This window comes from Protopterus annectens, chromosome 8.part1, assembly GCF_019279795.1.
Source record: "Protopterus annectens isolate FY-2018-M chromosome 8.part1, PAN1.0, whole genome shotgun sequence".
Classification (NCBI taxonomy): Eukaryota; Metazoa; Chordata; order Ceratodontiformes; family Protopteridae; genus Protopterus; species Protopterus annectens.
In genome coordinates this window covers 494,772,038-494,784,433 of record NC_056742.1, presented here as the reverse complement: position 1 = coordinate 494,784,433, position 12,396 = coordinate 494,772,038, and the positions used below count along the sequence as shown (strand labels likewise).

Sequence of the window (12,396 nt, the reverse complement as noted above, 5' to 3'; positions counted from 1 at the left end):
CCATGGAGTACATTATTTTTTTTTTCTTATCCGTTGTATTCATGACATTGTTTTGCTCTGTCTTATTGTAAACTTGTCTCTACTTGTATGTCTGTTTGGGGCATTTCCCCTCAGGTCTCCACTGAAAAAGGGTAAATTCTTACCCAGCTGGACCAACCCGGTTAACAAATGTAAAATAAATAAATCTGATGGCTGCATAAATGAAAGCCACCACAACTGGCACAGCATGGGGATAAAAAACAACAAATTAGAAGTGAATCAGAAGCTGTAGAAACCTTGTAGTAGCTATATTGTGTTTGGATCCACACTAAAGACTCTTCATCCCTCACTCTAGCTGCTTGGATTATCACAATTTGTCTTCTGTCCTGCCCAGATAGACAACAATGGGGTAAACAGACTACTGTATTGGATTATCAGTGTTGTTCTAAAATATCTCTCATTCGGGCATTCTGTCCAACTTCATTAGTGATCACCTTCCCGTTTTGAAGACTGAAATTATACCAAGGCTTTCAAAAAAAATTATTTTCATGTATCTTTAGTTTTACTGCTGTCACTGTCTGGCTCTGAAGTCCTGGCTAGCCTTTCCTTTGTAAGTTTTTCTCTATGCAAAGCAGTCTCATATTTCAGTAAGATTTTTCTAACTGCCCTAAATATATATGCACCTTTGCAGATGAAGTGTATATGCACATCTGCTCTTCCTTGGATTACTTATGGTGTAAAAAAATTAATGCATGCAAGAGCATGCCATAAAATTTGACTCGTTAGTGACTTTAAAATGTCCTGTAATTCATGAACAAATTATAAAAATGCAATGTCATTAAGTAAAAAAAAAAATCATGTTAGTGTAGTCAACAGAAACAGCACGTAAAATGACAAAATAATAAGATTCTGGAATTGTGCTGACCTGCTTCTTTATCCTGGCTGTGCGTATATCCCCTTCCTGCACATGGGTGACATCCCGGCTGTGTGTATATCCCCTTTCTGCACATGGGTGACATCCTGGCTATGTGTATATCCTCTTCCTGCTCATGGGTGACATCCTGGCTATGGGTATATCCCCTTCCTGCACATGGGTGACGTCCCGGCTATGCGTATAACCCCTTCCTGCACATGGGTGACGTCCCGGCTATGCGTATATCCCCTTCCTGCACATGGGTGACGTCCCGGCTATGCGTATAACCCCTTCCTGCACATGGGTGACGCCCCGGCTATGCGTATATCCCCTTCCTGCACATGGGTGACATCCTGGCTATGCGTATATCCCCTTCCTGCACATGGGTGATGTCCCGGCTATGCATATATCCCCTTCTTGCACACGGGTGACATCCTGGCAATGCATATATCCCCTTCCTGCACACGAGTGACATCCCGGCTATGCATATACCCCCTTCCTGCACATGGGTGACATATCAGTAATGAAAAATTTCTTAATCATTTTTCATGACTGTGAGTAAAAATTCTTGCTGTTCTGCTTCTATCCAACCCGTGTTCCTTCTTGCAGTCAAGCCTATGTTATAATTCAAGCAGTTTTATCCTCTTCATTTCCTAAACTAATCATTAAGCCTAAACTTGGCACTCAGGCAGTGCACAAGATTACACTCAAATCCATGAAGATTACCGCTCGCTCCATTGTTTGGCTTGTTATAAGTTTTATTATCAGATCCCTTGTGGAAGGTAAGGTCTTACTGCTGAAAACAGCCAGTTGTAATTCTCTTACCCAAAGATGGCCCTTTTCCCTCTCATTTAACTCTACAAAACTGAAAAAAGAAATCAAGTCTTTAAAGCACTTCTGTAATGTGGGACCCCGACCATAATGTAGCAGTTGTTGCACCCCCCCTAAGTGTTTTTACAGTCAGATCTTACTGAAGGGATATTCCTTCACTCTCAGTTGTCCCGGAGTTACTTGCCTCATATTTTCATTCCCTCCACAGAAGTTTACTTACGTCAGACTGTAAGTAATTTAATTAAGTTAGAACAGAATTTAAAACCTCTCCCTGATGTTTTCCTTCAGTAATATTAATTTTCTATGTGACAGCACTCGCTAAGTGTGTTACTAGCTTTCAAAGCCAATAAAACTCTCTCTACTTTTTTTCATAACTGGTAATACATGGCGTAGATAATGTACTTTAAAAAGTTATGATGGGTCTCTTGACATGGATGTGAAGATTCACCCCGAGCTCATAATATGGTTACGATCGGAGGCCCCATCATTACACTCTGTATTGCATACTCCTCTGTCAGAAGTTGTGGAAAAATGTGCACTGTACCAGTCACTCAATCAGTTTGCAAATTTTAACTTAATGTCTAATTCCCAGCTTGGATTTTGGCTTTTACTCATGAAATAAACACAGCCCAGCTTGACTTCATCAGATTCCTTCATGAGAAACTTTCGTATTATGAATTTGTTGCAGCAGTCCTGTTGGACTTGTGAAAAGCATTTGGCATTATCTTACTTTCCATGCATATACTCAGAAACATTGTTTGTCTTCATGATCTCAGGATGTTTTTTCTTTTGTGTTAGCAATTCGTCATCAATAGAATGCCTCAGTCTCGACACAGATACCACATGCTGTAGGAGTTCCTCAAGGCTTAGTCCATGGCCAGATCTTATCTGCCTTTTCTGTGAATAATATGATTAACCATGTAGGATCTGCCAAACGTGTGGGAAGGTTGGTAAGATGGGTAAGGTCTTAACCTCTCAGATGCAAGGTACAGGGTTTGATTCTGATCTTTGATTATTGGCTAGGCTTGTGATAGTCTGCAGACTTGATAGTCTAGTATTTACCTGTGAATCTGTAATTCTTCAGCTGCCAGACACTTCCTACACACTTCCTTCACTCACTGCAAACTTGGCTATTTAGTATGGGTTTTCACCTAAATACTCCCCAAAAGTAAAGCAGTGCTGTTCTGCTTGTGATAAACCGAAATGCTGCCAGCCCAGCTAGCTGGAATTTTATAAATAATTGTATGTTACTTGAAAATATTGATATGATTTATATAGAAATGTGACACTGCCAGCCCAGCTAGATAGAATTTTGTAAATAATTGTATGTCATTTGTGAATAGTAACATGATTTGTATGCTTGCCTTAAAAATGTAAGAAAACTATATGTTCTGTACTGAGCTTCAAGATTGTAACCACAGTGCACCTTGTGGAAAAGAACAGAAGTGTGTATAAACTGTATGCCAATGCAAATGTCTGTTTTCATATACAGAGTTAACTTGCAAAACTAAGAAAATAAGTTGATAAGCAAAGAGTTTTATGATGTGTTATAAAGTTAGCTTATCTCGGCTAAGACGCAGGATGTCTAGGCTAGGGGCTTCTTTCTGTTGTCTGGAAACAGAGGTAATTACAGGTTTCCAATGTAATTGTTTTACGACTTCCAGTTTTAGGGAAGCTTCTAAGAGAGAGTTGTCAGCTTCTGAGAGATAAGTATTTTTAACAGAGACATGTTAAATTTTAAGTTCCTGCTAGCCTGGGAACTAGGCAGAGGTGACAAGAATGATGTAATCTGAGATGATTCAGTAGTAATATATATTATTAATTTAAGAACTATCTCAGAGAGAAAGTCAGTGCATTTTGTATTTTATTCTGGATCTGACCACATCACCAACACTTTGCCTTGCTCTGTAATAAGTTATTTAGAACATAGTTTCTCTTAGAGATAGATAGGAATATAGCAAGATTAGTTAGATGTTTTCTGTTTTTATGTGAGACTGTCCTGATATGTTATTTTAAAGTATTTCATGTGATTGTAAACTCTGTTGTCACTGTGGTGAGTTAATGAGTATTGTCGTGTGGTTTTACTATTTATTATTAAATATATTTAAACCTATTTATTGTGGCTAGTTTTGTTTAAGAGATATTTAAGCTCTTAGAGTACTTGCATATGTATTTGGTGATACTGTAGAAACCACTCCAATAGCCTTCAAGTCTTAGTCACCATTTGGATAATAGTAACATTACACAGTAGAATTGGCACCCTTTGGAAATGGCCTTATTAGTAGCTGATAAGTAAGAGTGGTTGGTGGCAGTGATTTCTACCTTATAGTCTGGGCAAAAGGGGGCATAGCTAGTGAACCTGTGCCAGCCTTCCCTGGGAGTGTCTTTGTGTTTGTATATAAACTAAATCTCAAAGTGTGTGTGTGTGTGTCAGCTACTTGAGCAGGGACACGAAACACTGGTTGGACAGAGAGTGTGCTGGAGGTTTTGGCTTGACCTGAGATCTTAACCGTATAGCTGTGCCAATGATGATTCTTATTGGGGATATGGAGAGAGAGGGAGAAACCAGCCCCAGACTGACTGTAATCCCTGTATGCTCTTAAGGGAAATTGTACTTTACTGTGTGTGTACTTGTCATCCTCCCAATGTGCACATCCCTCACTGGTGTTAGTGGTGAGGATTGAGGCTCCTTGATTACTGGGCCAGTGCAGGAGCGTCACATATTAATTGGTTGGCAGTGGTGGGATACTCACATCACATATTACTTGTTTGGCGGTGGTGGGATAGCCACATCACATATTAATTGGTTGATAGTGGTGAGATAGCTTGGCTTGTAGTGTTGTGATATTGAATTCCTGTAGCCTGTGTACAGTGATCACTGAAGGTGGCACTTGTAAAGTTTGCACTCACATTGATCAGAATACCATCTATACACATCCCGTCACAGGTAAGCTGTTTGATTTTAAGGCTAGAGCCACCTGTAGGACAAAAAACCTTGTTTATTTAGCAGAGTGTCAACAATGCCGTGGTTTTTATGTGGGGAAAACCAATTGTTTTTTCAAGGTCAGGATTTTACAACATCTTAGTTCTATCAGGAATGGTGATGTACATAATGCTTTGTTTAAACACATTGAACAAAATCCAACACATTTCTTTAAGTTTAGCGCCATTGTAAATATCAAGCTGAGCAGTAGGGGGGGTGATATAAAACAACATACTGAACTAATAGAAGCTAAATGGATAATTGAGCTTATGGCTCATAGAGCTCCAGGTTTAAATGAAAATGTTCCAATGAAGCCCAGCCCGCCCTTAGGAATAGGCGGGTCTGTTACTGATTTTATCAAATTTTATTGGTAGTTAGTGTGTTTAAATTCTGTTAGAATGAGAATGTTTGTTAATCTGATGAAGGGTGTTACCCGAAAGCGCTCATTCTTCCTGGAGATTTCTGTGTCTGAGTTTTATGTGCTTTTATTAAACTTGTTTTGGACTTCAAGCTGTGTTCTGCCACGATTTTTTCTGCATTTGGTCTCTTTCTACGCTTTGGCAGGACTTAGGTGAGGCACTATACTGAATTTTGGATACTAAGTTATAATATTGTAAAGAATTGTTTGACAGAATTATTTAAGCAAACACCTGAAGCTTATAGAAAAATGTTTCATGAGCATAGACGCAAGGCAGATGAAAGTGTGTGTGAATATGTTGCTGAACTGAGTATTTCTTTTCATAGATGGGTGAGTGGATGTCAGGTCACCACTTTTAAAGGCTGGCAGACCTTTTGGTGAGGAAACAGCCCATAGGACTTTGCCTGAGGACATGAGAATGTGGTTAGTTGATAGGCAATGCCTTACTGTAGATGAGTTGGGAAAGAAGGGTGACCTATACCTAGCAAGCAGGGCATCACTGCACAGGAAAGGGCACCAAGCGCTGCTCATAGGTCTAAAGTAACCCATGGTGGGCAGTCCAGAAAGCCAACAGAATCTGCCAGTGGCAGGGGAAGACACTAGTCCAAGTACACGTCCAGGACCTAGGGTTAAATGTTTTGAATGCACCCAGTGGGGCCATGTAGCATATAGATGTCCATGGAGGCAAGGTGGGGAACAAAAGATGACAGAGCCAGTAAGTGGGAATGACAAAATGCCAACAGTAGGTTGTCTTCAGACAACAAGGGTACCTAACTACCATCCTGCAGTTGTCCTGATAGGGAAGGTTTTTGATAATGCAGTACCATGTGTGGATGCAGTTAAACGCAGTCAGGCTTGGAGACAAGCATGTGGGTTTGGTAGCCTGGAGGAGACCCAGAAAGACTGCACATTTGCAGCCCGGACTGATGAGGTGGTTACTTCAGGGAGGGAGATATCGTGTAGCAGTGAGACTGAAGGTGAACCACAGCTGCTTGTGGGTACTGATGTTCCCTTGGACAGAGTGACTGCAAGGGCAGAGGCGAGTAGTAGTACCCAGGCTGACAGTGAGGCACTGCTGTCAGAGGATACCAGACTTCGTGTGGAAGGGGAGCTGGGAGGGGGTACAAAGAGAGAGTTGAGACAGGCTCAGCTGTCATACCCTACATTACAAGGCCTGAGGGAGGCAGCTAGTGAGGCACCTGATTCTCAAGGGAAGGGGGAATCTGTATACTGGGACAAAGGATTACTGTACAGAGAGTAGACCCCTGAGGGAAGGCTAAAGGGTGAGAGGGTACAGCAGTTGGTAGTGCCTAGAGCCTACCGTCTGGCGCTTCTAGCCATAGCCCATGACATTCCCTTTGCAGGTCATATGGGCATAAAACGTACAAAGAAATGTATTATGCAGAACTTTTCCAGAGATGTAACAGGGTACTGCAGGACCTGTGAGCAGTACCAAAAGGTGGGCAAGGCAGGAGACAAGGTGAGAGCTCCTTTAATGCCTTTGCCTGTGATTGAGGAGCCATTTCGGAAGATAGCTATGGATACTGTGGGGCCTCTGAGTACCCTAAGTTCCACAGGGAAAAAGTATATCCTAGTTTAATAGTTTCATAGTTTAGTACTAGGCTATCTGCCCTGAGGCATTTGTAAGCCTAGCCATAGTGATGTGGCTTTCGCCACCCCATGAAACGGTACAAAAATGCACAGAATAGATTTAGAATACTGTGCCTCTGTCTAGTAGTGACACAGTGAAGGTCCCCTTATATAATGGAATTAGTTTACTGTACCCCTGTCTAGTAGTGACACAGATGTGATAGTAGTGATAGTAGATTACGCTATGGGATACCCTGAGGCAGTGGCTCTGTCCTCCATTGAGGCAGAAAAGGTGGCAAAAGCTTTGTTAGAGGTTTTCAACAGGTTAGGTTTCCCAAAAGAAATACTGACTGACAGAGGTGCCAGTTTCATGCCAGACCTGCTGGTTTGTCTGTGGAAGTACTGTGGGGTGACGCACCTAAAGACCACCCCCCCTACCATCCCCAGACTAATGGTCTTGTTGAGAGGTTAAACTCTACACTCAAGACGATGCTACGGCATTTGCAGACCAGCTTAAGAGGGACTGAGACAAATATTTGTCCCATCTGTTTGCTTACAGAGAGGTTCCCCAGGAATCCACAGGCTTTTCACCCTTTGAGTTGCTGTATGGGCATAGGGTGAGGGGGGCCTCTAGGCTTAATTTGAGATGAGTGGGAGGGTGAGTGTGAATACCACAAGGAGTCTCTTGTGGCATATGTGCTAAACCTCAGGACAAGGCTTAGGGAACTTGTGGGCTTAGCCCAGGAGAACCTGGCAGAAGCCCCACAGCAGAAATAGGTCTGGTATGACAGGAATGCTCGAGCTAGAGAGTATACTGTAGGGCAGCAGGTAATTGTTCTTGTTCCTGTTAGACACAACAAACTGCAGGCAGCTTGAGAGGGACCCTACAAGGTGGTAAGGAAGGTCAGTGATGTTAACTACATTGTAGAACTGCTAGGCAGGAGGCAGGGGCACAAATTGTACCATATTAACATGATGAAATCTTACCATGATAGGAAGGCCCTTGTGCTGAGTATTTGCAGTACAAGGCAGGAGGAGTCTGAGGGGGATCTATGACTACAGCGAGCCAGCCAGGAAAATTCCAAATTACTGTGGTGGAGCTTAGGGTTGCAGGCATATGATGGGAAAGTGCAGCACAGTACTGAGGTCAGCAATGCCAAGGCAGCTGAAATCTCAAGACAGAGAATGGGATGAGGTATTCCCAGATAGGCGTAACCCTCTCAAGCATCGTTTCTCAAGGGACACTTGAAAAACTAGCTTGAGTTCTCGTTGGGGGGAGAAATGTGATAAACCAAGATGCTGCCAGTCTAGCTAGCTGGAATTTTGTAAATAATTATATGTCACTTGAAAATGAATATGATTTATATAGAAATGTGACACTGCCAGCCTAGCTAGATAGAATTTTGTAAATAGTTCTATGTCATTTGTGAATAGTAATATGGTTTGTATGCTTGCCTTAAAAATGTACGAAAACTCTATGTTCTGTACTGAAGTAACCACACTGCACCCTGCTGGAACATAGCAGAAATGTGTATAAACTATGTGCCAATGCAAATGTATGTTTTCATAATAGAAGTTGGAATATACAGAGTTAACTTGCAAAACTTTAAGAAAATAAGTTGATATGTAAAGAGTTTTACGATGTGTTGGCTTATCTCAGCTAAGAGACAGATGTCTAGGCTGGGGCTTCTTTCTATTGTGTGGAAACAGAGGTAATTACATGTTTCCAATGTAATTATTTTACGACTTTCAGTTGTAGGCAAGCTTCTAAAAGTGAATTGTCAGCTTCTGAGAGATAAGTATTTCTAACAGAGACATGTTTTAAGTTCCTGCTAGCCTGGGATCTAGGCAGAAGTGACAAGAATGATGTAATCTGAGATGATTTAGCAGTAATATGTATTATTAATTTAAGAACTATCTCAGAGAAAAAGTCAGTGCATTTTGTATTTTGTTCTGGATTTGACCACATCATCAACACTTTGGCTTGCTCTGTAAGTTAAGTTATTTAGAACATAGATTCTGTTAGAGATAGATAGGAATATAGCAAGATTAGTTAGTTGTTGATTTGATTACTGGGCGAGTGCAGGGACGTCACACTGCTCATGCCCTCTTCTCCTGTATTTATCATATATGATTGACAACCCTTTGCCAGGTCCTGTCTTCTACCAGTCCTCATTTACTCTTCACATCTATTTCTTTTTGATCTCCTCAAATCTGTCATCAGGTCTGGAGACTGAAAATACCATGTATGCACCATCAAACGAAGCTATTACAGGCTTCCCAACTTCACAGCAAATGGAAATGCATTTGTTGGCACACGATTATTGTTACTGCAGTGCTGATATATTCACTGTTGTGGTACTTGTTGGCACACGATTATTGTTACTACAGTGCTGTTATATATGCTCTTCCCAGATATTATATCGATATTGTCACTTGCAGTTAGCCTTGTGAGGAGGTTAAACGGATGGGAGTATGATAAAGAAAAGTGAAATGTCCAAAAAAGAAACGAAACCAAACAACAAGGCAGTAAGAACACACCTACTTGACTAAATGAGTGCTTTCGTGGGGTTACCTCTTCAGACCAAACAAGGAGCAAAATAAGTAATACAATCAAATATAATTAAAAGTAATTAAAACATCTCATAGCTGCATCTCTTTGAGGATAGATTTTAAAAGGACAGTAATATTTAGGCCTGGTTCCTTATGTGCCTGCAGGAAAATAAATTGTATAGCATTCGCAGAGAACTTAGGGGAACTAGAAAAAGAAGGTGTTGCAGTATGAAGTGTGTAACAGCGTTTAAAGCGGTTGGAGATTTTTGGAAATAAAGTTGCAGTGAATCTGAATATAGACTCTGGAATCATACAGGTCTTGATTCTATATAAACTACTTTGAAGGCAGTTAGCTTTCTGCTGGTGATAAGATGGCTTTGTTCAAAAGTTTAATTATCCTCATGCTGAAGTACTTAACGATCAGAACTATTTCTAGCAGGGTGCCATGATTTTAGTGAATGATGATTTGTATTTGGTTCATTTCACATCTGCCTTTTGTCTGGCGTCACAAAATGTGCTACAGCTTTTAAAAGAGCTTCTTATTTTACTGATGCCATTGTTGTAAGAATTTAAGGATTACTGATGTTTGGAGCACAGTGAGGTAGATGTACAAAAACCCAGCTATGGCAAGCTTGTACATATTTCTGTAACTGTGAACCTAGCTTTCTCTCTTCTTTTTGGAACATAATCAGAAAGCTACAAGTAATCCGCATTGATAAATGAGCATGGAATGATTTCTGATCCTAAAAATATGTCTAGTATCTTTTTTGGAAACAGGAAAAAGGGACAGGAGACAGACATAGAACTCACTTGTTCCAGAAGATGCTGTTAGAAACATCCTCAAATTAAGTCAAGAAAACTAGCTCTGTGGAACTTGAGAACATTTCAGCAGATCCTCTGAGCAGGTCCAAAATAGGACTGCTTAGTCTGTTTTAGCATTTTAATAGCTCATGAAAAGATAACCACACAATACAACTGTGGCTAAAAGTAGTGGTGGTTCCCATTTACAGAAAAGTGTGAGATTATTTAACTACTGTGGATTAGCTACTCAGGGCTTTAACAATGGAAATAAACAATCTGTTACAGAATGAAATGTGAGTCATCTTAGGCCTACAACAAGTTCAGCAAGGGGGGAAGTCCTAATTTGAACATGTAATTGATGTGGATGGACATCTGACCAGTCTCTCAGTATGTTTGGATCTAACAAACGTATACAGCTGGATTTCACTTATTGATGTACTGAATAAGATAAACCATTCTCATGCTGATCTGGTACACTGTGGACGACGAGCTGTAGTATTTGATTTGTCTGACTTCTTACATCAACTTGAATTTTTTGCAAGTAAACTGTTTTGTTCTTTAGCTGACAGAGAATTGCTAAAGGAAGAGGCCGTAAAATGTACAATCTGCTCAGGAATTGCAGACCTATAAGCCTCTCCAGCCTTGGAACATATCATTATGGACCTCATAAATAAAGACATAGGTGACTTCCAAACCCTGGATCCTACCCAGTTTGGCTTCGTCATGGGCAGATTCTGCCTGTTAAATCTGCCGGATGACTTTGAAAATGTGACCACGACCATTGAAGAGGGCAAATCTGTGCACACAGCGTACCTCGACTTAGCAAAGGCTTTCAACACAATCCCACATTCAGGCATTACCGATAAAATTTGCAAACTGAATGTAAACCTCTTTGTTGTAAGATGGGTTGCCAACTGGCTCAAAAACTGGACATACACTATCAAAGCCAGTGACTCCACATCAGCCAGCGGAGTGTCACAGGGGTCAGTGCTGGGCCCCCTCTTGTTTTGTATATATTTCTCAGATGTTCAGATCAAAACTAACGGGTTGTGACTGACTAAGTTTGCAGACAACTGCAAACTAGGTATAGTCATTGAATCCCCAAATGGTTTAAATATATTCCAGGAGGGTCTCACACAGACCAAAGGCTGGTGTATTAGTCATGGTCTTAAACTGAATGCAGAGAAGTGCATCATCATTCCCTTGGGCAGAAACAGTCTCCCTTCACAAATACCCTAAGTACCCACAAAGTGGTAAAGGGCCTGGGATCACAAGTTGACTGTGACCACCATGTGTCTATTGTAATAAAGAAAGCTTTCTACATAGTACACATGATTAGTAAAGGCATTGCCTCGAGAGCAAAAGAAGTTATGACTCTCCAATACTCAGCCCATAACTGAGGGTAATGCCCTGTTTAGCATGTATTGTACTCAGCACCTGCAACAATTAGAGAGACCTCAGAGGTTTCTAACAAAGAAAATCAAGGACCTCCAGCATGTGCCTTTTATGGACCGACTAAAGTCCCTGTCGCTGTACTCTGTATCGTATGGACTTCTTAGGGGAGTCTTATGCCTGCCCTACAGAGTAATCCAAGACCCAAACCTAATGACCTTGCTGCATATCTGGAAATCAAACGGGACTAGGGCTACCCATTCCTAGGACCTAAATATGGCTTGCAACTTTAGGACATGCTGGAGGGACAGAGTTATCTCCCAGCGATTGTCATGTCTTTGGAACAGGTTATCATTTCATGTGAAACAGCGCACCTCTATAACACTTCAAGAGGTACCTTGACAAGTAGATGGGGCACCATAAATTCTTACCGGGGATAGTGCCCACAGCCCTCCTGGACATGGGCAGTCATTACTAAATACAGTCTTGGGTATTGACTAGCATTTCTGTGGTATTATATTGGGATTAAACTGCTAGGCTTAAAATCACTTCCAGGTCAATAGCCTATTAATCTTCTATGATCCTATGACACAAGCTAATAACTCTGCAGGTACAAGGAACTCAGCTTTTTCATGGCAGTCACTAAAGACACCCTGACATTTAAAATATCCCTGATAAGCACTATACAAAACTGCTTTACTGTACAACATGCAGTTTATATCATGAAATGTTTTTGTACAAAAACTAGTAAAAGCAAAAACTGTTTTATTTACACTTTTTCCTTTTAGTGTTCTTCTAAATATTAATGACAGAAAGTGTTTTTTTCAGTCCAGACACAAGTTTAACAAAGTAAGCAAAACTCAAGTCTTTCTCAGTCACTTTTTCTTGGACAGCCATATTTCAAAAGTATGATTGATGCTTTATAGTCTCCCATTT

General features: G+C 40.9%; 1 protein-coding gene across 4 annotated transcripts in view; it reads left to right on the top strand.

Annotated features, from left to right (window-relative positions):
• Window positions 1-12,396, top strand: part of TANGO6 (transport and golgi organization 6 homolog) — a 1,856,125-nt gene that overhangs the window by 825,297 nt on the left and 1,018,432 nt on the right. The gene's annotated exons all lie outside the window — the stretch shown is intronic.